Raw genomic sequence first — 24,891 nt, forward strand, 5'->3', positions numbered from 1 at the left:
TTTAAAGGAACACTTTAATGATGTACTAATTATTTTGCTAAGAAACAGCTAATTCAGAAATTGCCATAGCAGAATGACATTAAAATCTGAGTCATTAAAAGTCACCTTTTAAGAGCTGTCTTGTTGTCAAGCAGAGCTATAAAAATTGTGCCACTATTACACAAATGTAAAAAGGAGGAGGAGGAGGAGGAGAGGAGGAGATGGGAATAGAAAAGCGGGAGGGAAAAGCTCATAGAACTCTAGGTTTTAGGGATTTTTTTTCCTCCATGTTGGGTGCGAATAATGACACTTGTCCAGCCCACCTCACAGGATTGTTCTAAGACTCAGATGAAAGAAAACACAAACTTAAGGGAAAGTTATTGTTATAATTATAAAAGTGCTTATTAATGTCGTTCGCCTTCTAAATGTGCAGTGTTTCACCTGCTTTGCGGGAATAATGCCGCCAGTCCCCTAATACACTTCGGGGCTGCTTATATCTTAAAGGGACTTGGTTTAAAGGTAGCCCAATTGTGTCTAGGTCCACACTTTTCAGGGAGCTGCTTTTTTATTTTTTTATTTTCTTCCTTTTGGAAGAGGATTGCTTCACAAATCTTGACCTTAGTAGAGACTGAATGAGAAAATGCACAGGCTGACATTGACTTTGAAATATCTGACAGGACACAGGGCTGAAAGCATCTATCAATAATTCATTTCAGGTTATGGAGCAGAGCAGGATCCCTGCTGGTTTTAAAGCCATTAATTGGTTGTTAGACTCCACTAAGTCACTATGGATGTGGAAAGTGTGTCTGAAGTTTAAAAAGGCACAGATAATAAAGGCAGTTCACTTTTTTTTTTTTTTTTTTTTTTTTTTGCACAACTGGTGTGACATCTTTGCCAAGGGGAGAAAAGTCTTGGTCAAAAGGGGCTGAAAACTGAGACTTGACGTGTATGTTTCTTTGGTCTTTGTCCCTAGGAACCAGGCCTTTCTCAAACCACTGCCCTTTCTCCCAGATGAATCAAAATCTTTACCTTGAAATTCAGCTCTTCTACGGCTGCTTCCTAATTTTGTAATGAATGCTGTTTACAGATATTTTATTAAAAGTATAAGTTCCAAGCCAATTTTCCAAAAATAAATAAATTTGATAAAAATCACCTATTCACCAAAAGCTAAGATAGATTCCTTGAGCAAAATCTAGGACAGTTTGTTGTAGCCATTTGACACTAAAAGCCGAAGCAACAGCAGAGACACCTAGAGGGACAGAAGAGTTCGTCCACGCGGGCTGGGCACAGTTGCAGGTGTTGGGTTTAATAATTTGGCAAAATGATGATGAAGTGAATGGATCATTCTGAAAATTTACTTTTGACCAATTTTGAATATTAGAAAATTGACTTTTGGTGCTTTGGTCTGCGTCCAAGTGTTGACCATCAGCAAGTGGCACCCTCCCTGTGGACAGCAGGGCGTTTATATTACAATAAAGGGATTCTACGAGAAATCTTTAAAGTCTTCTCTAGTTTTAAAATTTTTCATTTTTTCACTGTCTTTCTAAATAACCACAAATGCACCAAGAAAACCACAATTTCTTACGAGGTCACGGAATAAAATAGGGGAAAGGCTGTTTGTCATACAGAGTTTCCCCTTTGTGGATTTAGCACGATACTTCTCATTTTGCATGCAGAGCCCTTTCGTGAATATTCAGTCCTCATGAAAACCCAGACAGGAAGGTGGAAAAATTATTTGTGTTTCAGGATTTCAGATGAAAAAAATCTGACCCAGAAAATTTAAGTGGATCTAAATACGACACAGATAGAAATATGCCCACAGCTTTGGGGAGATTTTTATCTTGGCATCATTCTGTAAAGTCCTCACCTGATCTTTATGATTAGGGACATTAGGTAGCGATTACAAAATGTCCATTGAGTCCCTGCAATGCTTTCCGAGATCAAAATAATAATAAAACATCAGGAGATGACCCACGCTTCCTGATAAATAGTGAAATAATTCTTCCAGCCTTTTCCTCTTCCCACTTGACTCTTTGACTTAGAAGCCGCCTTTTTCTTCCCCGTTCCAATAACATTTGCCCATTTTCTCCCAGAAAATGAATGCATATTCTGGGAGAATATATACTAATGTTAATTTTTGAAATGGGCATATATAAGTGCCTGCCTTTAAAGAAAGTGTCAATATTTCATTCGTGAATCATCATTGTTTAAAATCTAAACATTATAAAAGCAGCAGAAGCATTTATCAGTAATGACTAATCCGTACACTGTAGCCATGCACCTGCCGCTCAGCGCCAGACAAATACCCTCTAGTACCGGACGGGAACTGCAAGTACAGGCAGGGACATGGATCTCACCCCGGGTTCTCCTCACCGTGTGAGTCTGGCTTCGCTGTTGCCCCTGCAGACACTGTGGTTCAGGCAACTCAGGGACTATGAAAATGTCCACAGCTTCCAGTCCAAGAGATGAAACATAAGAAGCTTCAGGTTTTCTGTAACCATCGTGTTTATTTTATTTCTTCACCACCATGGCTGTTTGTAGCAGGAAAGCTTTAAAAAATTTCAAGAAATGCATTAAATATATAGATCGCACCTATATGGTGTTCTTGCTCTGGATAGATGTCCCAGAAGGGAGTACACACTGTTGAATTCAGTGGTTTCCAAAATGTATTTTGTGTTGCCTCCTTTTTGCCTATCTGTCAACTCCCAAATTGTTATCATGACCTCGTTACAAATATAGAAGTGGGTGCCTGAGCATGCCATTAAAATAAAGAGAACTTTGACATAATAGTTCAATTCCATTTGCAGACGAGAAGACAGAGGCCCAGAGAACATTAATGGATTACCCAAGGTTGTGACTTGTAACTAAGAAAATCTCAGAGAGTTCTCACTAACATGTTGTTTTCTTTATTACAAGTTGTACCTATAGTTTTGTGAGCCTTGCTTATCATACAAGGTGTACTATCTGTATTCAAAATAGTGGTCCAGTCTCCTCTCTTGGAATTTAATATATTTAAATGATCTCTTGGGGGTGTGTGTGTGTATGTACGTATAAATTCAGTCTTCCAAATTATCTAGACTCTATAAAAGCAAACTTCGAACTTTTCAGAACTATAAGTAGCTACACTATTGCCATTTTCTATGTGTGAAGTAACATTGAAATAATTCATCCTTTGTATTTGTTTCCAAGAAACAATGCAGGATACAATGTGATCTTTGATCTGTTCCAGATCGGTGATTATCTATGACTTAAACTTTCTTATGAAGAAGGTATGGGAGAAGGCTAGGCAAGATGTGGGGACTGGGGAGTCAGATAAGAGAGGGCCACACATCTGCTTTTGGAAAAAGAGTCTGGCAGAGTTGAGAGAGCTGCCCTGACTCAGCTGTGGCTTTGTGGTGGGCACATTCAGCAAGGCGAGAGCCTGCCCACCCACTGTTCTTTTTCTACATAAAACTGCAACCCTTAACAAAAACAGCAAGGCATAAATATTAACTAGGCCTAGCATGAAATTATGTTTAAAGGATATTGTCCAAGTAAAGTCAAGCACAAGGATATACACAAACTATGCTTTTATGTGAATATTTTGAAAAGTGTGTTGGAGGAAACCCGCTGGCTCCACTAAAAGTCTGATCCACAAGGAGGTGCTTAACCTGTTGGAAATTGACCACGGCCGTTATGACAGAGCCAAGTCTCTGCTCAGGGCCTTGGACACTGGCTCTGAGCTCTGATACGACTGAATCGGGCAAGGAAAACAGCTCAGGCAAAAAGAAAACTTTCTTGATCGGAAAAATAATAATAAATATGCATTTTTGCAGAGTCAGGAGATTTTATGCCTCACAGGTGTTTATAATTTTCTTTTTCCAGCTTAAAAAAAAACTGAGTGGAAGAGAATTGCAATGGGGAAAAAGCAGGCACTTTTCTCTGCTCCAAAGTGAACAGAGAGGTTAAGGCCCAACGGCCAATTCTGGGTGTCCAGGAATTGTTACCATGGAAACAGGTAGCAGAAGGCAAGGGCGAAACACTAGAACTTGAACTTCCTTTGCACACATTACAAAGCCTCATACAGAATCAATAAAACAAAAAGAAAAGTTTTGCAAAATAATTGCACCACCCCCACTAATAACACTATTCACCTTTTTGTTTTCTGATACATTCTTCCAGTTGAAATTATATTAGTAGTTTTACACAGTGATGATTCTTAGCGTCTGCACGTTTTATCCTGTATCTCGGCTTAAATTTTAATACAAATATTTGCCTGCGCCCCACTGTTAATTTTTCAAAATTGTTCCATAAAGACCAAATTGATTCAAAGCAAATGACAGAGAATAGATTAAGAACACTTTGTTCTTATCTGATGTCTGGTGTGGGGTAATTTAAATTTTATTTTCTGCAGAAGACTGCTTAATGAGTTTTTAATTTTAAGTCATACATTCATCAAATTTTATCATTACACAGACAACACATTTTGTTTTAAAAAATACAATGAATTATTAAATGTACTAATTCCATGAATAAAATATTGTATTGCTAACATTTTAATATGTCTTTCTTTGGTTTTATGTATATGTTTTACACACCCACAGACACAATACCTAATTAACTACACAAGCATAGAACCTATACCGATTAGATCTTCCTGTACATTGTTTTGAAGCCTGCTCTTTTTCCACCTAGAAATATAAACTTCTCCTGTTATTAAATATTCTTCACTATATCATTATGTGAATGTCCCCTTGCTTAGATAAGCAATTCCCCACTGTTAGACATTTGTGTTTGCCCCCAGTTTTACTTTTGAAAATAACTGAGTTACGATTGCCTTTGTCTACACATGTCTACAAATATCTTTGATTATTTCCTTAGGCTACGTGGCTGGATCAAAGGGTACGTGCTTTTTAGGACTTTTGGCTAATACTTCCAAAATGCCTCCCAGGGTGGCTTTATTAATGTCTACATGTGTACTTCTACCAGCAGCATAGTAGCGCCCATTTCCCATGTCTTTGCCAACTTTGGATATTTCATTAAAAATGAAATCTTGAGTGATTACAAAAGACAAAGGGAAAAATTCAATACTTTAAACATGTGAATGCTTGTGAGGCTAAAAATTGTATACTATGCCCACTGGCCCCTGCCTACTTCTCCTACCTCACCCCCTTTTTCATTTCCTACAATGTCTAGATTCCTTTGGTACTTTCATGCTATTTTAAATATTAATATTTTATCATGTAAATGTAGTGGGCTGGATGCTCCCCCCCCCAAGAGATATGTCCATGTCCTAATCACCAGAACCTGTGAGTATTACCTGATTGGTAAAAGAGTAAAGAGTACCTTATATGGCAAAATATGTTATTAAGTTAAGGACTTTGAGAGGAGGAATTTATTCTAGATTATCGGAGTGGATCATAAATCCAATTCTACGTGTCTTTATAAGAGGGAGGCAGGTTACTGGGGGGTTTGTTGGTGTCCTGGAGACTGGACAGACACAAAGAGGAGAAAACAGCGTGAAGACGGAGGCAGAGAATGGAGCAGGTGACCCCAGGCCCAGGGGAGCCAGGGCAGCCCCCAGAGCTAAAGGGGTGGCAAGGGAGGAATCTGCCCTGGAGCTCCCAGAGGGAGCACTGCCCCGCTGGGCTTCACACTTCTGGAGTCCCTGACTGTGAGGGAATAAAGCCCTGGTTTTAAGCCATAAAGTTTTTGGTAGTTTGTTATAGCAGCCCTAAGAAATGAATACAGTGAATTATATTCCTAGAAATGAAAATCTCCTTTCATTCTTCACTAGCAATATTTTCTCCATGCTGGAGTAATTTTAGAATCATTGTGTCGAAGTGTAATGAAAAAGAAAATCCTACTCTAATGCTACTTAGAATATGTGTAAAGTAAATTGGAAAAAATAGACTTCTTTGCAATGTTGACCCTCATACCTAGGCATATGCTATGGCTTTGCAGTTATTCTTTTGTGTTAATTAATAAAGCTTTGACTTTTTTTCCATACAGGCTTTGTTTATTTGAAAGTTTATTTTTAAGTTTTTTTGGTAAGTGCATTTTATTTTGTTGCTAATATAATTGAGTATGATTGTGGTTTTGCCATTATATGTTCTAAGTCAGTGCTGTCTGATGGAACTTTCTGTAATAATGGAAACATTCCATAATCATACTTACTGATGTGGCCAACACGAGCCACCTGTGGTCACTGAACACTCGACATGGTGTTAGTGTCATTGAAGAACTGAATTTTCATATTGTTTCATTTTAATTGATGCAAATTTAAACAGCCACATGTGCCAGTAGCTACCATATGGGACAACATCATTCTAAGTGATTGCCGATGCTTTATCGGAAGACGAAGACAGTATAGTAAAGTGGTTAAGAGCACGGGCTCTGGAGTTGTATGGTCTGAGTGTTTACCTTAGATCCACCATTACTAGTTCAGTGGACTTACGCTGGGAAATAGCCCTAGGTATTGGTCTGGAGGCTGGGGTGGGCGGCGAGACCCTACGGAAGATAAGTATTGTCTTAGAAGGGAACTGTGTCATTTGAGGCTTCGTCATATTCTTCAAGCAAGAGGTGGGGAACAGTGAAATACTTCTTCGTCCCCAGAGAGTTCCAGGGAATCTGGGAATCTGCCTTTCAAGGCTCCTACGTGCTCCTATCCAAATAGCCATGTCCCAAATCTCCAGGTCCCGTTCCTTCTCTCTCAGGGCCCTGACTTTGGTGTTGGGAACTTCGCAAGACTGGGAATTCGGTGTTCTCTGATGTCTTGCCAGTCCTCCAATTCGGTTATGATCCTGTTCCTCAGCGTGGTTCCCATCTCCACCATGGCTGTGGAAGACGAGGATTGCTCTGAAAGCTGCCAAAGAGGCCCTGAAAGAAAGAAAGCCCAAAGAGGCTTTTATACTTGACCTTGAACTGGCAATTGATTGCAACAAGCTTGCCATTTTCTCTCTTCAAAGCATCAGTGGTGTTTCACAGTAGCTGCCAAATTCCACAAACCTTATAATTGCTACTTTCCTTATATTGCTCAAATCCCAGAAATGTTGCTCAAGCTAGAGATTTTGGGTTCACGTAATCGTCAAAGGAAGTGATTGCAGGAAAACAAAATGAGCGAGGCAAGCAGGGAGGGCAGAGAATGGGGATAGAGAGAGAAGAGGTCGCAACTGGAGGAGAGCTCGAGCCTGAGCACAAACTGTACCCCAGGCTCAGCCCCAGTAGGGCGAAGATGTCGGCCTTTCCTGGCCCTATGTCAGCCGGCCACAGGCTGCAGGCCACCAGAGCAGGAAAGGAAAGCCCAGGGGAAGGCAGTTTCTGTTCTGCAGAGTGTAATTTTCTGGAGAAGTTGTAGCTGTGAGCTTTTAGCGGTTAACACAGCTCCTGGGGGACTTGTTGATGTTTTAGTAAAGAAAATCTTGTCAGGGCACCAAGAGCGTCTACTACCCTAATTTTTTTTAAGTGTATTGAGGATTGAATTTTATTCAAAGAGTTATTGTCTTTTCATATCACCATGCATTTTTTTCTAATTGAACTATGCAATTCATTATACCAATAGCTATTGATTTATTTATTTTAGTAATTGATCTATCACTGAATCATTCTATTCTACCTTACGCATGATAGGTTAGTCAAAATTTTTACACTACTGTTAAATTCAATTCAGAAATATTTTATTTTTTTTCCCATTATGTATAGCTGTAGAAAGTCTACTCTCATATAAGTAAAAAAACACAATTATTTACTCAGAATTTTTCAATTTGGGTAAGGCATGGAAGACATGGCTCATCTCTTTTCCGTGTTGTATCCGTGGGGATGGAGAATTTACAATAGCTTCTGCGACATGTCTGCTACCTTATTTGAGGTGGCTGGGTATATCTCCCTGTCCCTATAGCTTTTCTTCCTGACTAGCTTGGGCTTCCTAACAGCATGGTGGCTGGGTTCCAATAAGGAATGTTCCAAGAGGACAAATCCCAAGGCACAAGTGCATGTCAAGTTTCTGCTTGTATCAGGTGTGCTAATTTCTTGTTGACCAAAGCTGGTCACATAGCCAAGCCCAGAGTGTGAATACCATGCAGTAAGGGTGACTTGAGACCACCACAGTATCAGTTTGCTACATTCCACTCTAATGATCCAGGTCATTCCCACCTCCCAGGACCCTACGAGTCTCATCCCACTAAGATAGCAGGCTCAGACTTAAAATCCGAGATCTGGACATCCAAATTAGTCCAGATGAGAGTAAAGTTCCTTGAGTAGAGCTCCTCTCGATCTGAAGACCTGTGAGCTAAACAGACACATCTTATGGTCACTTGAAGACCCAATATACAATCATGAGTCAGGACAGGAAAGCTGCAATAGACATTGTCATTCAAAAAGAAGAAACCAGAAAGCACGTAGCCATCACTGATACAGAGCATTTTTGAAAACCAGGTGTGTTCATATTCCAGTATCCTTATTAAGGCTCAGTCACCTTCTCTGGGAGAGATTTCCTTGGGACTATATTCTCTGTTCTATTAGCTTTTGGTGTCTCTCTCTGATTCATTCTTGTTTTTCATAAGAAAAGGCCTGGTGTTTTTGCATCTGAGTAGCTTTTTCAGCCTGTTTTCCACCAATTGTGAATACCTCTATACCTTTTAGTCCAAATTGTCAAGACTTATGGTGGTATAATTTTCTTTTAACAAAATAAAGGTTTCCTAGGAATCCTACCGAGGCTCTGCCCATTGGCCGAAAACTGCACCTACAGATCTCTTCAAGGCCAGCCACTCCCTACTGAATTTCAAGCAAGGGAGCTACTGGACAACAGACATAACCATTTTGATAGCCCAAGAGCATATGTGAGCTATTCCTCTAAGACTCTTAAAAGCTCTTTTGTCTAGATGAGAGGGCCGGTAAAAAATTACCTTAAATTTTTCTAAGCCTTCAGCAAAGAATTTTATAGTTACACACATTTTTAATTTGAGAGTCTTTTATTAGGAGAGACATGATGAAATGGGTAAATAAAAATCCATAACTGAAAACATCTCCAACACCTGTATTCATTAATGAGGAAGAAACTGAATCATTTACTTAAAAATTACACTATTCTCTCCAACTTCTCCCGCTCCTTCCCCAGCTACCTCACCCTTAACACAGGTTTTGGGAAGGCTGGGAAGTTGGATTTTTGAATTCAGCAAGATCTTCTTTATATTTTTGAATAATTTCTACTGACTCATTGAGATTTCCTGTTTGTTGATCCATTATAAGCATATTTTCCTTTATCTCCTTGAGTATAGTTATAATATAGCTGCTTTAAAATTCTCGTCTGATAACTCCAACACCTGCTCCCTCAGGTTCAGTCTCCATCAATGGACTTTTCTTTCTGTAGGAGTCATATTTCCCTGTTTTTTTGTATATCTAGTAATTTTGTACAATATACTGAATATTGTGAATGATATATTCTATTACACTCCTTCACAGAGCTTTGATATTTTGCTTTGTTTGCATTTAATTTATCTAAACTCAAACTCATTCTCCCTTGGGCGAGAGGCACTTAAAAATCTATCTTTTGTAATTTTATTATCAGCTGTGATTATTGGAGTCATCCTGTACATAAATAGTTTAAGGGTTTAATAATAAAAAAAAAATTGTCACTCCTTTTCTCTGGCTCTGTCCTTTGAAGTAAATCTCTGATCTTCTGTAATCTCTTCCTTCTGGTTTTCCAGCCATTGAGACTAAGAGATTCTATTCTAAGACTGAGGGTTTGTATCCAAGTTTTAGCAGCCATACATGGTGCTGCCTGGAATCTGCCCATAGGCAAAATGCAGTAAAAAAGAAAAATGGAAAACACCCAGTATGGTTCCCTCTTTCCAAACATCCACTCTCCTTCAATTTCTACCGGTTTCCGGTATCTTTCCAGGATCACAAGAAGTTGTATTTAAAATTTTTCCAGCTTTTATAGTTGTTATCTGTAGGAGGCTTTGTTCAGTAGAAGTCACTCTGCCATTCTATTTCTTGAATGCCAAAGATAACTCACGCAGAAGCACATCTAGTCCCAAAGCCCAGGTTGGGAGTGAGGTTGTTAGGGAATGAAAGAGAGGTAGCAGACAGAAGAGTATATATTATGTGAATAAATGTCTCAGTTTCTTTTTCATTAATGAATATCGGCATTTTTGTACTTTGATTTTTAATGAGTTGTATGTTTTCAGTTATGGATTTTTATGTAGATTCTTCCACCTTATAAAGATTTCCTTGGGAAAGTAATTTAAGATCTCCGAGTTCCGCTTCCTTCGTCTTTGTAACAGGATTGATCGTGCCCTGGGACGAGGAGACTGAGATAACAGGCACTCTACACATGTTAATTTCTCCTGATTGCACTCATTACAACACGAATTACTCAAGGGTAAGGACTGTGTTTTATTCACCTTTGAACTTATGGATCTAGATCATTTTGGTTGGAACATAACTGTTGGTATAGTAAGTAAATAGACTTGCTCATGAATGTAAGGAGTATTAAGATAAAACACAAGAGTATACTAAGCTGTTGTTTCCATGCAGGGATATTTTATTACTCCACTTGCAAACTGAGATCTACTATACTGATACTCATTTTAATTGAGATGGAGAGACACCTGCTTAATTTTAACAGTAAACTATTTGGAATCTGCACTTCTATTTTTATGGTTTTTGTATACTTTTTGTTACTATATAAGTGTATATAATTTTCTGTACCTATTGAAAAATAGTTATATTAAAATGTTCTGTATAAATACCTTGGTCCAAAAATCAGGTTTCTTTACGAGGTAATAAAAATATTTCCCCTGGAGCCAGTTCTGGGAAAGTATTATAATAGTCCAAAATCATACCATTGCAGAGTTATAATATTATAACTAATAAAAGATTCTGCAATTGTACTTCCTTATGAATTAAGCAAATTACATTAAATATTGTCAAGAACACTTTCCGTAGGTGAATGGAGCTCTTTATGTAACCAAGGTCTCAACTGCTATGGTGGCTGGGCGGATCTCAGCTTATCCCAGCGGGTCGCCGTAGCAACCACATTCTTACTGTGAGAGCTATCAATTTGCTCTCATGCACAATTTTTTTTTCCTTATCTAAGTACCTTAAATATGATTCAGAGCCCCACTAGCCTGAATGACAGAGTGGTGTTACTGGCCAGAGCTGGGGCTTCCTTCTCAATTCCGTTTTGGTACAAAACAAGTCCAGGCTGGGGTCTCCCCTGTCTTGGCCAAGTCCTGCCTCAGTGCACCCGTTTCTGCAGCCATCGCCTGGGGCGTCCTGCTGCCGCGAGACACACGGCAGTGCCAAAAATAAAGCGCCCACTCTGCGTTGTGTTCTGTGCTGGGCACTGCGGGACATTTGGGGGAAAATGGGCATGACCCTTGCCCTCCTCGGTGAAGTACAGCAAACATCTCACAGCCAAAAATGTTAAATTTCCAGCCTTTTAGACATCGATGTTACTTGTAGTATAGCCACAACCAGTATGAAATGGAAATCTGGCTGTAAAAAACAGAACTGTGGAACACTGAGAAAAGAGTAATGAAAATGGCAGAAAATTCAGTTCTCAGCAGAATCCTGCCAACAGGAGAAATTCTACTTCCACAGATTCCTGAGTTGAGAAAGGCGTGCAGAGGGCTTCCCGGGCCATCTAGAAAACATGAGACCAAGAACAGACCAGATGAAGAAAGGTTTCTGTTTTCTTTCTGATTTAGCCTTAATTGTGGTTTATGTCTTTAAAAAAATGGTCTAAGCTCTTCCCGGGACCATTACAGGACCATGCAGCTATGCGCTTGCACTGACAGTGTTTACTTCAGAGCATCTGTGCCATAGTCTCTGGTCACGCCTGTGGAATATGTGAGGTCATCCCTTTGCATGTTTATGTAGCCGAGCAATAATCAAACCAATGCACCAGGGACGGACACCCTTCCCGGGCTCTCAGGCACTTCCGCACCGTTTGCACCACCTCGTAAGCGTGCGCATCCCAGCACCAAGGGCACAGCGTGCTCTCAGCAAAATGTTGTTGAGTTAATTAGTTAATACAATGTCTCAACCTTTGCCAACCTCTCCCCTCCCCCCTCCACACACACACACACACACACACACTGCAAAGCACAAAAGCAAGATAAGCGATATGGAATTGTAATGAGCTGAGTTCTCATCTTGGCTCTGTCTCTGTGGCCTTAGGCAAGTCTAGCCCTCCATCTGTCACCGGGCTGAGCTCTCTTTGCTCCTCCTCTTAAAATCCTTCCTTGACTTCCCATCACGTACAGGGCATAGTCCACTAGGTCCTTCATGTTGTAGCCACTGCCTACCTTTCCAGAATCATCTCCCTCAGTCCCACAAAGACAGGCCCTGCCAGTAACTACCCTGCACTACTTGCAGGCCGTGCATTTGGACACGCTCTTCCTCTCGCCCAGGTGGCACCTTCTCGGTCCATCCTCCTCCTCCCTCAGCACCTCACACACATCCTTATTGTAGCTACAGAATTGTGGCTACAGGCGGCCCAATGGCAGCTCAGGACCTACAACAGAAGACAATCGCCAACGCTGTGGCCAAGTGATGGTGGCTTTGTCCAGACTGGGAAAGGCGATGCTCTCAGGTGACACGGCCAGGACATCCTTCTGACCTTAGGGATTCGGTTTTGCCTCGGTATCAGCTTCCTTTTTACATCTTCAAGGTCGTTGTCTACTTTCAGGTTTTTTGTTTGTTTGTGGTCCAAGTCATGTTGCCAGAGTTCAACCCAAGCAGGAACAGTGGCAGTGGGGTGGCACATGGCTTGGGTCACGCTTTGTGTGGGTAGGTAGCATAAAAGTAGGAGACAAACATCTCCCACGAGGGACTCGAATAAGAGCATATCCTTACAGAAGACTGACCACAGGTGACTTTTTGCATTTTTATTATATAAGCAATTATTCGTTGTAAAATAATAATTAGAAAATACTGATTAGCAAAAAGAAAAAAGACTTTGTGGTTTATCTGTGAGATGAGCCACTTCAACATTTTCCCACCATCTCTTCTTTATTTGTTAGTCGACATTCTACTGTGCAATGAATTTTTTCTTCTCTTTTATTTCTATTTACCTATTTACTTATTCATTTGCTTGTTTCTGTCATCACGGACTGTCATTGTTATTATTTTATCCTTCTGGGTTGCACATTACTGTTGTGGTTTCATATACTCTACTCCTGCCAGCTTTGCCCTTTGGGACAAACCCCTCTTAGCTTGTCAGGTGGGCTGGGTGGGCGGGTTCTCCTGAGAAACCTCTAGACGGGAGATGAAGCGGACAGGTGCACCTGAGCCAGTGGGAGCCCTGCCTGGACACAGGACGAGGCAAATGTGAGTGAGCAGGAGTTTGTCACAAACCTGCCACTCTCCTGGTCCGGGCTCCTTTGTATTCCAGAGGGCAAGAGAGTGTGAATGAGGCTTAAAGAGGCTTTCACCAAAAACACTGTGCGGTTGTAGGACACGAGGATCCCAGCACAGACAGAGAGCCCTTGCTGGCAGCCTGAAATAGCCTCAGAGAAAGACTCTAAGTCCCACTTCATTACAAACCTCCGCGGAGTTTGGGACTGTGGGGCTTTGCTGACTCGTGGTGGCAGGTGCCTGGCTGGGGGCTGCTCTGCCTGGGAAGGAACCACAGGGCTCCATGAGCCCGCCCAACAGCAGCTGGGGAGGAAGCACAGAGGACGGAAGTGCAGCGGGCAGCAGCAGGGTCCTGCAGAAGCGGACGGGCTGGGTACCTCTGTGACTCCGGCCCTGGGCACTTCCTGTAGTCCTGGCAAGATACTTGCAGATGGAGTTCTTGTCTGAACCAGAAGGGGCAAGAACCTATTAAACCTTTGTTACTGCGGTGAATGTAACTACATTAACACCCTTAGAACTGTAAGGCTTAGATAAACCTGGGAGACAGATGGAGGTGTCCTTTTTCAAAAATCTACCTCCCCCCACCCCTACCCTGCCAATCCCACCTCCAGAGAAGAAACATGAAATTTTCCTTGTAGACCAGTGCCTCTCAACCGGGAGTGATGTTGCCTCCCAGGAGACGTTTGGCGATGTCTGGAGGCATTTTTACTTGTCACAAGGGCGGGGGTTGGGGGTGTGCTCCTGGTATCTGGTGGATAGAAGCGAAGATGCTTCTGAGGTGCACAGCACAGCCCCTCCAAACAAAGAACTATCGGGCCCAAAATGTCCGTCAAGGGTGAGAAACCAGGTTCTAGACGGATGAATCTTACTGATTTGGAAAACTTCTTTGTGTATCAGAAACATTAACATACTTTGCCTATTATATGTGTTACAAATTTTTTCCAGTTTGTTGGGTTTTTGCACTTAATTATATTTTTACCTACAGAAATATAATTTTTATATATTCAAATCTATCAATGTTCATGTTGTGTCAGAAAACATTATTTCTATGTTTATTTGTTTTGATGCTCAAATTACCAGATTTGGGAATTAGAGACTCCTTCAAGCTAGTCTGTCTATGCTTTTGATACTTTGAGCAGTGACATTTTAGGCTCATTGTGTAATTTCCTTGCTCAACTCTGGAATCAGCCTTTTCTCCAACTATTGCTGGTAACTTATCACAGCAAATGATATTTAGAAACCAAGGTTCAGTGCTGGGTATGCCTATTGCTTCTTGCCTGTCATAGCTTCTAGGCCCTTTCAGTGGACAGAGCTTGGGAATTTATACACACGTATGTGTGTGTGTATGTTGATGTATGTATACATAAATATGTTTCTATATGTCTCTGCTGAAAGCCATGAGCTTACACCTAAATACATTGCAAGATTTACCATGTTTATGGATTAGAATATACAGTATTGTCTTCCAACATTGATATATTAAATTCAACCCAAATCAAAATCCTTCAACATATTTAAAATAGCTACTTTAAAGTCCTTGGTCTGCTGATTCTAACATCTGAGTGATTTTATTTTTAAATTTCAGAATATTACAGGGGTACGAACGTTTTGGTTACATGAATTACTTTTGTACAGTTTGCGTCAAAGTTATAAATGTGTCCATCACCCAGATAGTGTACATTGTACCCACTAGGTATGAATCTACCCATCCCCTCCTCCCACTCCACCTGCTTGATTTCCATTGAATTTTACTACCATGTGCGCACATGAGTGATGATCATTTAGTTCCAATTTAATAGTAAGTGTATGTGGTGGGTTTTTTTTTTTTTTTTTTTTTCCATTCTTGTGATACTTCACTTAGGAGGATGGTCTCCAGTTCCATCTAGGTTGTTACAAAAGGTATCAGTTCACCATTTTTTTTCTGACTGAGTACATGGTGTACATATATCACATTTTATTAACCCACTCATGTACTGATGGGCACTTGGGTTGTTTCCACATCTTTGGAGTAGTGAATTGTGCTGCTATAAACATTCAAGTGAAAACATCTTTTTTTCCTTTGGGTAAATATCCAATAAGTGAGATTGCTGGATCAAATGGTAAGTCTACTTTTAGTTCTTTGAAGTGTTAATATCTCCATACTACTTTCCTTAGAGGTTAAACTATTTTGCAGTCCCACCAGCAGTGTATAAGTGTTCCTTTCTCTCCGCATCCATGCCAACGTCTGTTGTTTGGGGACTTTTTGATAAAAGCCATTCTCATGGAGTTAGGTGATTTCTCATTGTGGTTTTTTGCATTTCCCTGATAATTAGAGATGTTGAGCATTTTTTCATATGTTTATTGGCCATTAGTCTGTCTTCTTTTGAAAAGCTGCTGTTCATGTCTTTTACCAACTTTTTTTTAATGGAGTTATTTTATTGTTTCTTGCTGATTTCCTTGAGTTCTTTGTAGATTCTGGTTATCAGCCCCTTATCAGATGTCTGGTGTGCAAATATTTTCTCCCATTTTGTAGGTTGTCTATTTGCTCTATTGATTGATTCCTTGGCTGGGCCAGAAGCTTTTAAATTTGATCAGGCCCTATTTATTTTTGTTGCTGCTGTGATTGCCTTTGGGGTCTTTTTCATAAATTCTTTGCCTAGGCTGATATCTGTGAGAGTTTTTCCAACCTCTTTTTCTAGAATTCTTATGGTTTCACACCTTTAGGTTTAAGTCTTTTATCCATTGTGTATTAATTTTTGTGAGTGTTGAGAGGTGCAGATCCTGTTTCAGTCTTCTACATGTGGCCATCCAATTTTTTCCAGCATCATTTATTGAATGGGGATTCTTTTCCCCAGTGTATATTGTTATCTGCTTTGTCAAAGATCACATGGCAACATCAGGATGGTTTTATACCTCGGTTCTCTGTTCTGATCCATTGGTCTTTGCCTCTGTTGTTATGCCAGTACCATGCTGTTTTGGTTACCATAGCTTTGTAATATAGCTTCAAGTCTGGTAAAGTGATGCCTCCTGATTGGTTCATTTTGCTTAAGGTTGCTTTGGCTATTTGGGGTCTTTTCTCGTTCCATACAAAGCATAGAATTATTTTCTCTAGATCTGCAAAAAATGATGTTGGCATTTTAATGGGGATTGCAGTGAATCTGTAGATTACTTTGGGTAGTATAAACATTTTAACAATGTTGATTCTGCTGATCCATGAGCATGATCTGTTTTTCCATTTGCTTACATCCTCTATATTTCCTTCCTCAGTGTTTTGTAGTTCTCCCTGTAGAGGTCTTTCCTCTCCTTGGTTAAATATATTCCTAGGTATTTTATTTTCTTTGTTGCTATTCCAACACCTGAGTGATCTCAAGGTCAACTTATGTTGACTGGCTTATTTCTTGATTATGAGAAAACTGGCTGTCCTGTGGCAGGTGGTAGGTAAAATTCTGCTCAGTTCTTTCAGCCTCCCAGCTGTTGTTGCTTCTGGGCTCTTTAGAGTCTCTCTTGTGCATGTGCAGTTTAGGGTTGGCTGAGGCTTAGAGGGGTAACTATAAGCAGATTTGGGGACTTTCCTGAGGCCCCCTCCTTTCTAGGATTCCCCTCCTTAAAATTTGAGCCACTCTGGTATCCCCAAACTTCATCTTTTGACACCACCAGCTAATAATGCTTGTTGAGATACCACATGAACTGGAAAGTACCTCAGGGGAAAAGCCGTCTGAAGTTGTTCTCATCCAGTGAGGTGGGTTCATTTATTTCAAGGTGTGCAATACCCTGCAGTTTTTTTCTTTTCATGTTTCATTACTCTCCAATGTCTTTAAATAATTGATTTTTAATTAATTAATTAATTTGTTTTTGAGACAGAGTCTTGCTCTGTCGCCCAGACTAGAGTGCTGTGAGGTCAGCCCAGCTCACAGCAACCTCAAACTCCTGGGCTCAAGCGATCCTCCTGCCCCAGCTTCCCAAGTAGCTGGGACTACAGGCATGCGCCACCATGTCTGGCATTTTTCTCTATTTTTAGTAGAGACGGGGTCTCGCTCTTGCTCAGGCTAGTCTTGAACTCCTGAGCTCAAACGATCCTCCCACCTTGGCCTCCCCTGCCAGAATTACAGGTGTGAGCCATCACACTCAGCCTCAAATAATTGGTTTTTAAAAGATATTTTGTCCAGAGTTTATCATTGTTATCTGTGGAAGGGCGGATTAGTCTAAGAAAGCTTTCCCACCATTATAAGAACCAAAACTTGCCTCAAGTATTGTTTTTGACAAAACTTATTGAAGAAAAACAAAAATTCTCTCTCCGTGAAGTGTAGTTAATATTCTTCCTCCATCATTTGCAAAACACAGCTCATATGACAAACAAAATGGGAATTATCAAATTAGCTTAAAATACATGTGCTACTCGTAACTTTAACACCGAGACGTGTTTGAACCTAGAGAATTCACTCAAGCGATCTTTACTTCTTCATGTGGGATCTCAAGAGTCTATGACAATCGCATAAAAAAAGGTTTCCAATTGAATCTAGGATCTCTCAGTATCTTAGCACCATTGTTACTTCTAGAATAATGCAAAACAATGGCAATTATAATGCATACCCTGTGTTGAACACATTTTGCAATGTAAAATCCTCTTTAAAATCATGAAGTAAAACATATTGGTCATTATGTATTATTGTTTTAATTTAGTGTTTGAATCCAAATAATATTTTATCTATAGTTTGTGTGTTTACATTCATAAATTAAACTTTGTGTGATTTTCTTCTTTTGGGTTATCTTTGTCAGACTTCTCTGTGAGGCTGGTGCTAACTTCATAAAATGACGATGTGCTTATTTTTCTCTTCTGTTAAGGAGTTTAGATAGCAGGGAAAGCACTCATTCTTTGGACAGCTGAAACACTGCACCTGCAAAACTGCCTGTGTCTGGCTTTATTATTATTATTATTGTTATTAAAGAGTTAGTTCCATGATGAGTTTTTCAAGTTTGCAAGATCATTGGTCCATTCAGATTTTCCTCTTCATCATAAATAAGTTTAGCTCATGGTAATTTACTTGAAAATTATATGTTTCATCACAATTATCAAATCCATTAGCATAGATTTCCCTGTGGTAGTCTCTTATAATTTTGTAATCCCATTTGTATCTGGGGTGATAGCTCCCTCACTATTGTTGTCTATTTGTGCTTAATTTTAGTTTTTGTATTAGAAATCAGAACTTAGAATGGTTGTGTTCTTCTAATTCTTTAATTCACTTTTTTGGTTATATTCTTTTGTTTTGTTTTTCAAAGATCCACCTCTTGTTTGTGTAGACTTTAAATTAGTTGATTTTCCAATTTATTAAATTCTATGTTGCTATTAATTCCTTGCTTATTTTTTCATATATTTATTCTATTATACATTCTCTGACTTCTTGTATGGAGTACTGATTTCAATTATCTTAATTTCTTTTTATTTTATAGTAAATACAGTTAAAGCTCTAAATTTTTCAATAATTCATTTTTGGCATGGTGTTACTTAATTGTATGGTTATGTTATTTCCAAAATGGTTTTATTTGTACACTATAAATTCTATTAAATAATTATTAAAATGTTGTAGGCAAAAGTTATTAATATGAATAGATGCTAAAGATATTTTTAAAGTAAAAATAGTGGGTTGCAATCTAGCATCTACAAAATCACCCTATTTTTTTTCACTTATTCATTAATTCAACAAGATTTTACAATTATTCATTATGTAATAAGCCTCTTGAAAAATATATTTTTGTAGGTATATATATAAATATATATCTAAAATATATAGAGAGATTGTATAAAAATTATATTACATGCATTTATATATAGTTTAATAGGTATGCATGGAAAAGATATGAAAAAAAAATAAATCCAGACATGGTTATGTGCATATGCTAGAATTATTATTGATTCCAATATTTTTCTTCTTGGTTATTTCTATTTGTTAATTTTCTACAATTAACAGATACTAGATTTTTAAATATTGTTGTTGATTTTTTTTAATGTGGCTCCTCTTTTAAAAAGTGTTTGTATTTTAAGAAATTTTTTCTGAGCAAATAATCCAAGATGTAGCAAAAATTTAGGAATGAAGTCGTTTAATGCAGCATTAGAAGTAAATAAAAATTGCACAGTATCTGCCCAACCACAGGCAAGGGATAAAATGAATCATGGAATGTCCATACATTGTGTTATGTACCCAATGACATTATGCTACAAAATCCACTTAAGCGCATTGATACATTTTCATACCAGCACATACTCTTAAGTGAAAAAAGCTGTTAACAAAATATGATACATAGAATGGTTATACTTAAAAATCAAACATATAATTAGATAATCATAAAAACATTTGGAATTTTCAATACAATTTTAACTGTTTATTTCTGAATTGTAATATTATGGGTTACTTCCCCTTTATTAATGCTTATTTTTGTTTTTTACAATAAACTTGCATCCCTTGTATTATTTTTTTAAAAGAGTTGTAAAGGATAAAGAGATTATGGCAAACAGTCAGGGCTACTGGTGATTGACTTTTGAAAGGGTGTTTCCCATTTAACCCCTAGGTGGGAGAAATTTCTAAAGTATTTTTTTTCTGAAAACTCTAATAAAATTGGATAAAATAGCAATAAGTAAAATGAGAGGACTCTATGGAATTTTTATTGCACGTTTCTAAAAGAGAGAGAGAGAGTGTGTGTGTGTGTGTGTGTTTGTGTGAGACCTTTCTTACTGGTGGATTAGAAATATTTTAACACACCAGACAACAGAAACTCATGTTGTCAGTAAATGCAAAAGGAATGCATCCTTATTTTATTCAGAACCAAATACCTGGAGTCTTGCTGCTAACTAATTCACAGATGCAAACTCAATCTGTTTCTTATCAACCATCGCACCTTCATTCAGAGCTGACCACAGAACCACTGACAGGAAAACAACGGTATTTCGTGAATCTACATGCAGATCTGTCTTGATGAAAATTGTGGTTTTGGTAAAGTTATTGTAGAATTGCAGGGAGAGTATTGTGCCCTGAGCTTCCAAATTGTTATTTGGCAAAATACATCAAATAATCATATCATTTGAAATAATAGCTATCCAGATAAACTGATATATAATCGAAAATGTTTGAGCCAAAAAGTTCACTGAACTATTTACAAGGGGGAAAAATTAGAAATAACCTACAAATCTCATCGATGGGATAAGAATTGGTTAAGTTGCTGTATGTCTGCTCCATGGATTATTAACGAGCTTTAAACGAGCCGTGATCAAGAGTTTATAGTAAGAGGTAAATGACAAAAATCTAAAGTTAAAGGGGAAAACTAGGTACAACACTTTATGTGCAACAGGACAGCAAACGAGGTGTGCAGAAACAAAACTGCGTACAAATCGGGCTGGAAGGCAGCACAGCATCGCATTAGCTGGTTTCTGTAGGCTGTACGGAGATAAGTTATCTCTCTTTTTTTCTGCTTAATTTTTTTTCTGTCTTTTTCTAAATTTTCGGTAATGAACATGTACTCCTTTTTTTTTTTTTTTCTCTTTTTTAGAGAAGGTCTTGCGCTGTCGCCCAGGCTGGAGTGCAGTGTCGCGATCGTAACTTACTGCAGTCATGAACTTCTAGGCTCAAGTGATTCTCCCCACTCGGCCTCCCGAGTGGCTGGGACTACAGGCGCGCACTACCACGCCTGCCTAATTTTTTAAATTTTTTGTCGCGATGAGGTCTCCCTACGTTGCCCAGGCTGGTCTCAAACTCCTGGCCTCGAGCAATCTTCCCGCCTCAGCCTCCCACACTGCTGGGATTACAGGCATGGGCCACTGCACCAGCCAGAACATGCACTCTTTTATAAAAAGAAAGTTAAAACAGTAAGATTTATATTTCTAAAGATATTTCTGGAATGTTTGAAGGTTTTATTGTGTGTTTCAGAGAACCATTGTCTTTGCATAAAGTTGTGAGACTGTAGGAAATTGCATTTACCGTTTTAATTTTATTTTCTCTTTTCTCCTTGGCCAAAAGTGAACTCCTGTTAATTTTCAAATATGCACCCCGAACCTTTGTTTGGGGTTGAGGTGGGATTCAAAGAAATAAGTAGTATCTTATGTAACGGTAAAATGTTCATGAGTCTCCACCACCTGGACCTAACTGTGTGCAGCGTTGTGACCACGCAGATCTCTCCTTCGCCCTCAGCTAGTCACACTCCCCGGCTAACTGCAGTGAAGCAGTTGCTTGAGGGTCACTTGTTTTCTGATCTCACTTTTCGGTGGCTGCTTTCCCCAAATATGCCACCTATGTTGCCTGACAAAGTGGCACATGAGGCAGAATGACACTGTGGGCGTGAACACAGCCCTGGGGCAGAGAGACTGGGATTCCAGTCCCAACGCTGCAACTTGCCGGCTCTGTGACTTTGATAGACCGTTGCTAATTTCTTGATAGGACAGTTGATATCCTCATTGGTAAAGCAGAGATCATAACAGCAACAGTAGTACCTATCCGCAGGGTCATTGTGGGGGCTCAGTGAGAGGTTTCATGGCATCTTAATGTTCAGTGTTACTATATCCCATTCGGGGGACTGATAAGGGCCTTAGTAACCCCCAGTTCCAGTTCGTATCTCAAAAGGCACTGAGTCCTCTGAAGAAAGGCTCCCCTCGGCCCCACGATCTTCACCTTCTCACCTTGTTACTCATTCTTACCAGCTCTGTTTATTTTGGAAACTCTACGAAATTTTGAAAAAGCTGGTTTGAGGCCTCGAAATGAAGAGTTTTGATAAATTAATATTTATTTGCTCATAAAGTTACTGTGCTCTTTGAGTGTATTTCCTCACTTACGGAGTGATAGAGTTAGCGGAGGTGGGTGCCTGTCTCTCTTCCGTAACCTTAACGTGCACGGGAATCTCTAGGGGACCCTGCCACAGACGCAGACTCCAGTCCCGCGGGAACAGGTGAGGCCCGAGAGGCTGCGTTTCTAACACGCTCCCAGCTGATGCCAGTGAGGCTGCGTGGACCACACTTTGCGTAAGTAGCAGGGACCTGTAACATCGCCTTCAATTCGTGTGCCTAACTGGTCAGCTACAGTGGTCTTTCCCCGTGACAGTAACGATGCCTTCAGCGAGAGACTTCACTTCTCTCAGCCCCATTTTACTAAAATGAAAAGTTAAGTCAACACTTGCCTTCTAAGAACGTTGAAAGTATTCGACTGGATGCTGCACTGGAAGTTTCTGGCAATAGGCGTTAGTAGATGTCAGTTTCCTTTCCTTCCGTGTTAGATATTGACTTGCCAAGCATCACCTTCATATTACTTGATGGTGTGGAGCATTAGGCGTTTGGGCTTAGTAGAAGATATACAGGACACATTTGGATGATGAAGGCCAAGACGATGGTCATGTTGCGCCCAGCCAGGTTCGCTTGCCCGCTGCACAGAGCAGAGCCAAAGGGCGGAGCTGGTCGGGGTTGCAATGGAGAAAGTTTATTCCATAGAGTGCTGGGTGGGGAGGCGGGAGAAAGTCTCTCAAATCCTCCTCCCTGGGAATTTGGGAGGCAGGGTTTTTAAAGACAGTTTGGTGTAGGTAATGGAATCTGCTAATTGGCGGGGCTTGGGGCGGAACCGTAGGGTTGTAGAAATTGTCTTCTTTGCTGACCAGGTCCTTGGGTGGGGTCACAAGCCCAGTCGGGTCAGTTCCTCGGTGTGGGCCGCTGGTCTGGGTGGGTCTGGGTGGGTGGGCTGTTCCACTGGGATGCGGGACCTGGAAGGTATCTCAGAAACTACCCCCAAGGTTTCAAAAAGGTGATGTTATCTATGGAGAAAGCTAAGGATCTCTGTGACTACCAGCTCTGTGGCTCCAGAGTGCCAATTATAGAGGAGCAAACGGGGACAGTGGCTAATTACCGTTATTTGTAGCCAGGCCTGTGCCTTATTTTTAGCTAGGCCCTTGCCACAGTTCCCGTCTTGCACCCCTTTTTATTAACTCGTAAGGGTGGTTTCAGTGATAGCTTATATTTGTTGAATAACGACTTTGAACCAGGCTTGTCCGACTCAGGTTTCCTCACTTTTAACCACTGTTTCTCTCGGCATTCTTCTTCTTTGAATCTTTTTCCAGTCTTTATGACCACATCATTTGGAGGAGAAACCTTCTTCCTGTTTGGGCTCCACCCCACAGCTATATCTCAGCCCTCAAAAAGCATAAAGAAAACCCATATGATTTCATCTTGGAAGGAATTTTATTTATCCAACAATAATAAGAAAAACCATAGGATGGTTTATAAATGCCCTTCTGGACTTGATCAGTGGTTTGTAGCTATGACAAGACACCTTAACATTCACAAACAACATCTGGAGGAAAATTCCTCCAATGAGTACAACATAGTGAGCCTGCAGTGTCCAGGGAAAAGTAAGAAGTGACTGACTTCCGTTGGTGGGTATAATGTTACCTACTTCATGATGCTGTTATGAGGATTAAATGGGATAATCCTAGCTCTGGTTATTACTATAGAAATAGCTATTGTCTTTCCACTTTGATTGACGATGGCAGGACTTGCTCCTCTGTTAAAGTATATTTGATATAGTCTGGTTTTTAAAGCACTGTGCACACATAAGGATATGGTAGAACTAAAGAGAGATTTATTTGCCTGTGGGTTTTCCCTTTACGTTACATAATGAAAACTTGCATTTCACCTTTCCAGCCACGCAATGATGACTTTAGCATAAAGGGTTCACCAGGTAGGAGGTGGCCTCTTGTGCAGAGGCAGCATTCCCATGGAAAATTAAAAACAAGTGTTTATTTTTAGCCATGAAAATGCAATCATTCTTGTACTCAAATATGCTTTACATTAACTAGAAGAAGGTTTATTGGCACTGAGTCTGTTGTGTCACTGAGGAAACCGTTGTGTGCTGTAAAAACACACGAATGTAAAAACCAGCCCATTGAGCAGCAGGCTGATTGAAGAAACAGGTAGCAGGGTGGGCGGAGGGGACTCTTCCCAAGGGTGCACAGGAAACCGCCTCCTGCACGGTTAGAGTAAAGGCTTCGTTCGGTCCCATGGGGGAAGGAATTCAAAGTCAGCAGATCACATTCACAGTGAGTGAGAATATTTTGCCTGTTTGGATGCAAATTTTTCTTTCCTCTTTGAAACGGCCACGTGTCTTTGAGATCTTCTATTTTTGGTCTCTATGTGCCTTTCTTGGGGGAGAGTCCCAAATTCCTAAACGCAGAGAGGGGAGGAAATGCACACAGTGACTCCTGGAGGGAGGGTAGAAATAGGCACTTGGAAAGTAAGTGAACTGTGGCTAAACTTTGATCAAGTTCTCAGAGGAGAACACATTGGAATTGACTGAGGGTGAATCTCTTGATAACTAAAATTATTAACTTGACCTCCTGGATCTCTGGGTCTCATATCTGCAGCTTTCAAAGATTTTATTTTTCTCTTAATCCAATAGCATTACCAGTAAACATTATAATAATTAAATTGAGACAATCACTAGTGAGATGACTCTGGACAGTTTAGGGGCAGGAAACCCTTAGCGTGTAAGCCACAGATATTTTCCTCTTCCTGGTAGCAGGGTAGACTGCAGTGATCTAGTTATTTGCCTGTGAGCGCCGCTCTGCACA

This window comes from Eulemur rufifrons, chromosome 3 (assembly GCF_041146395.1).
Source record: "Eulemur rufifrons isolate Redbay chromosome 3, OSU_ERuf_1, whole genome shotgun sequence".
Lineage (NCBI taxonomy): Eukaryota > Metazoa > Chordata > Mammalia > Primates > Lemuridae > Eulemur > Eulemur rufifrons.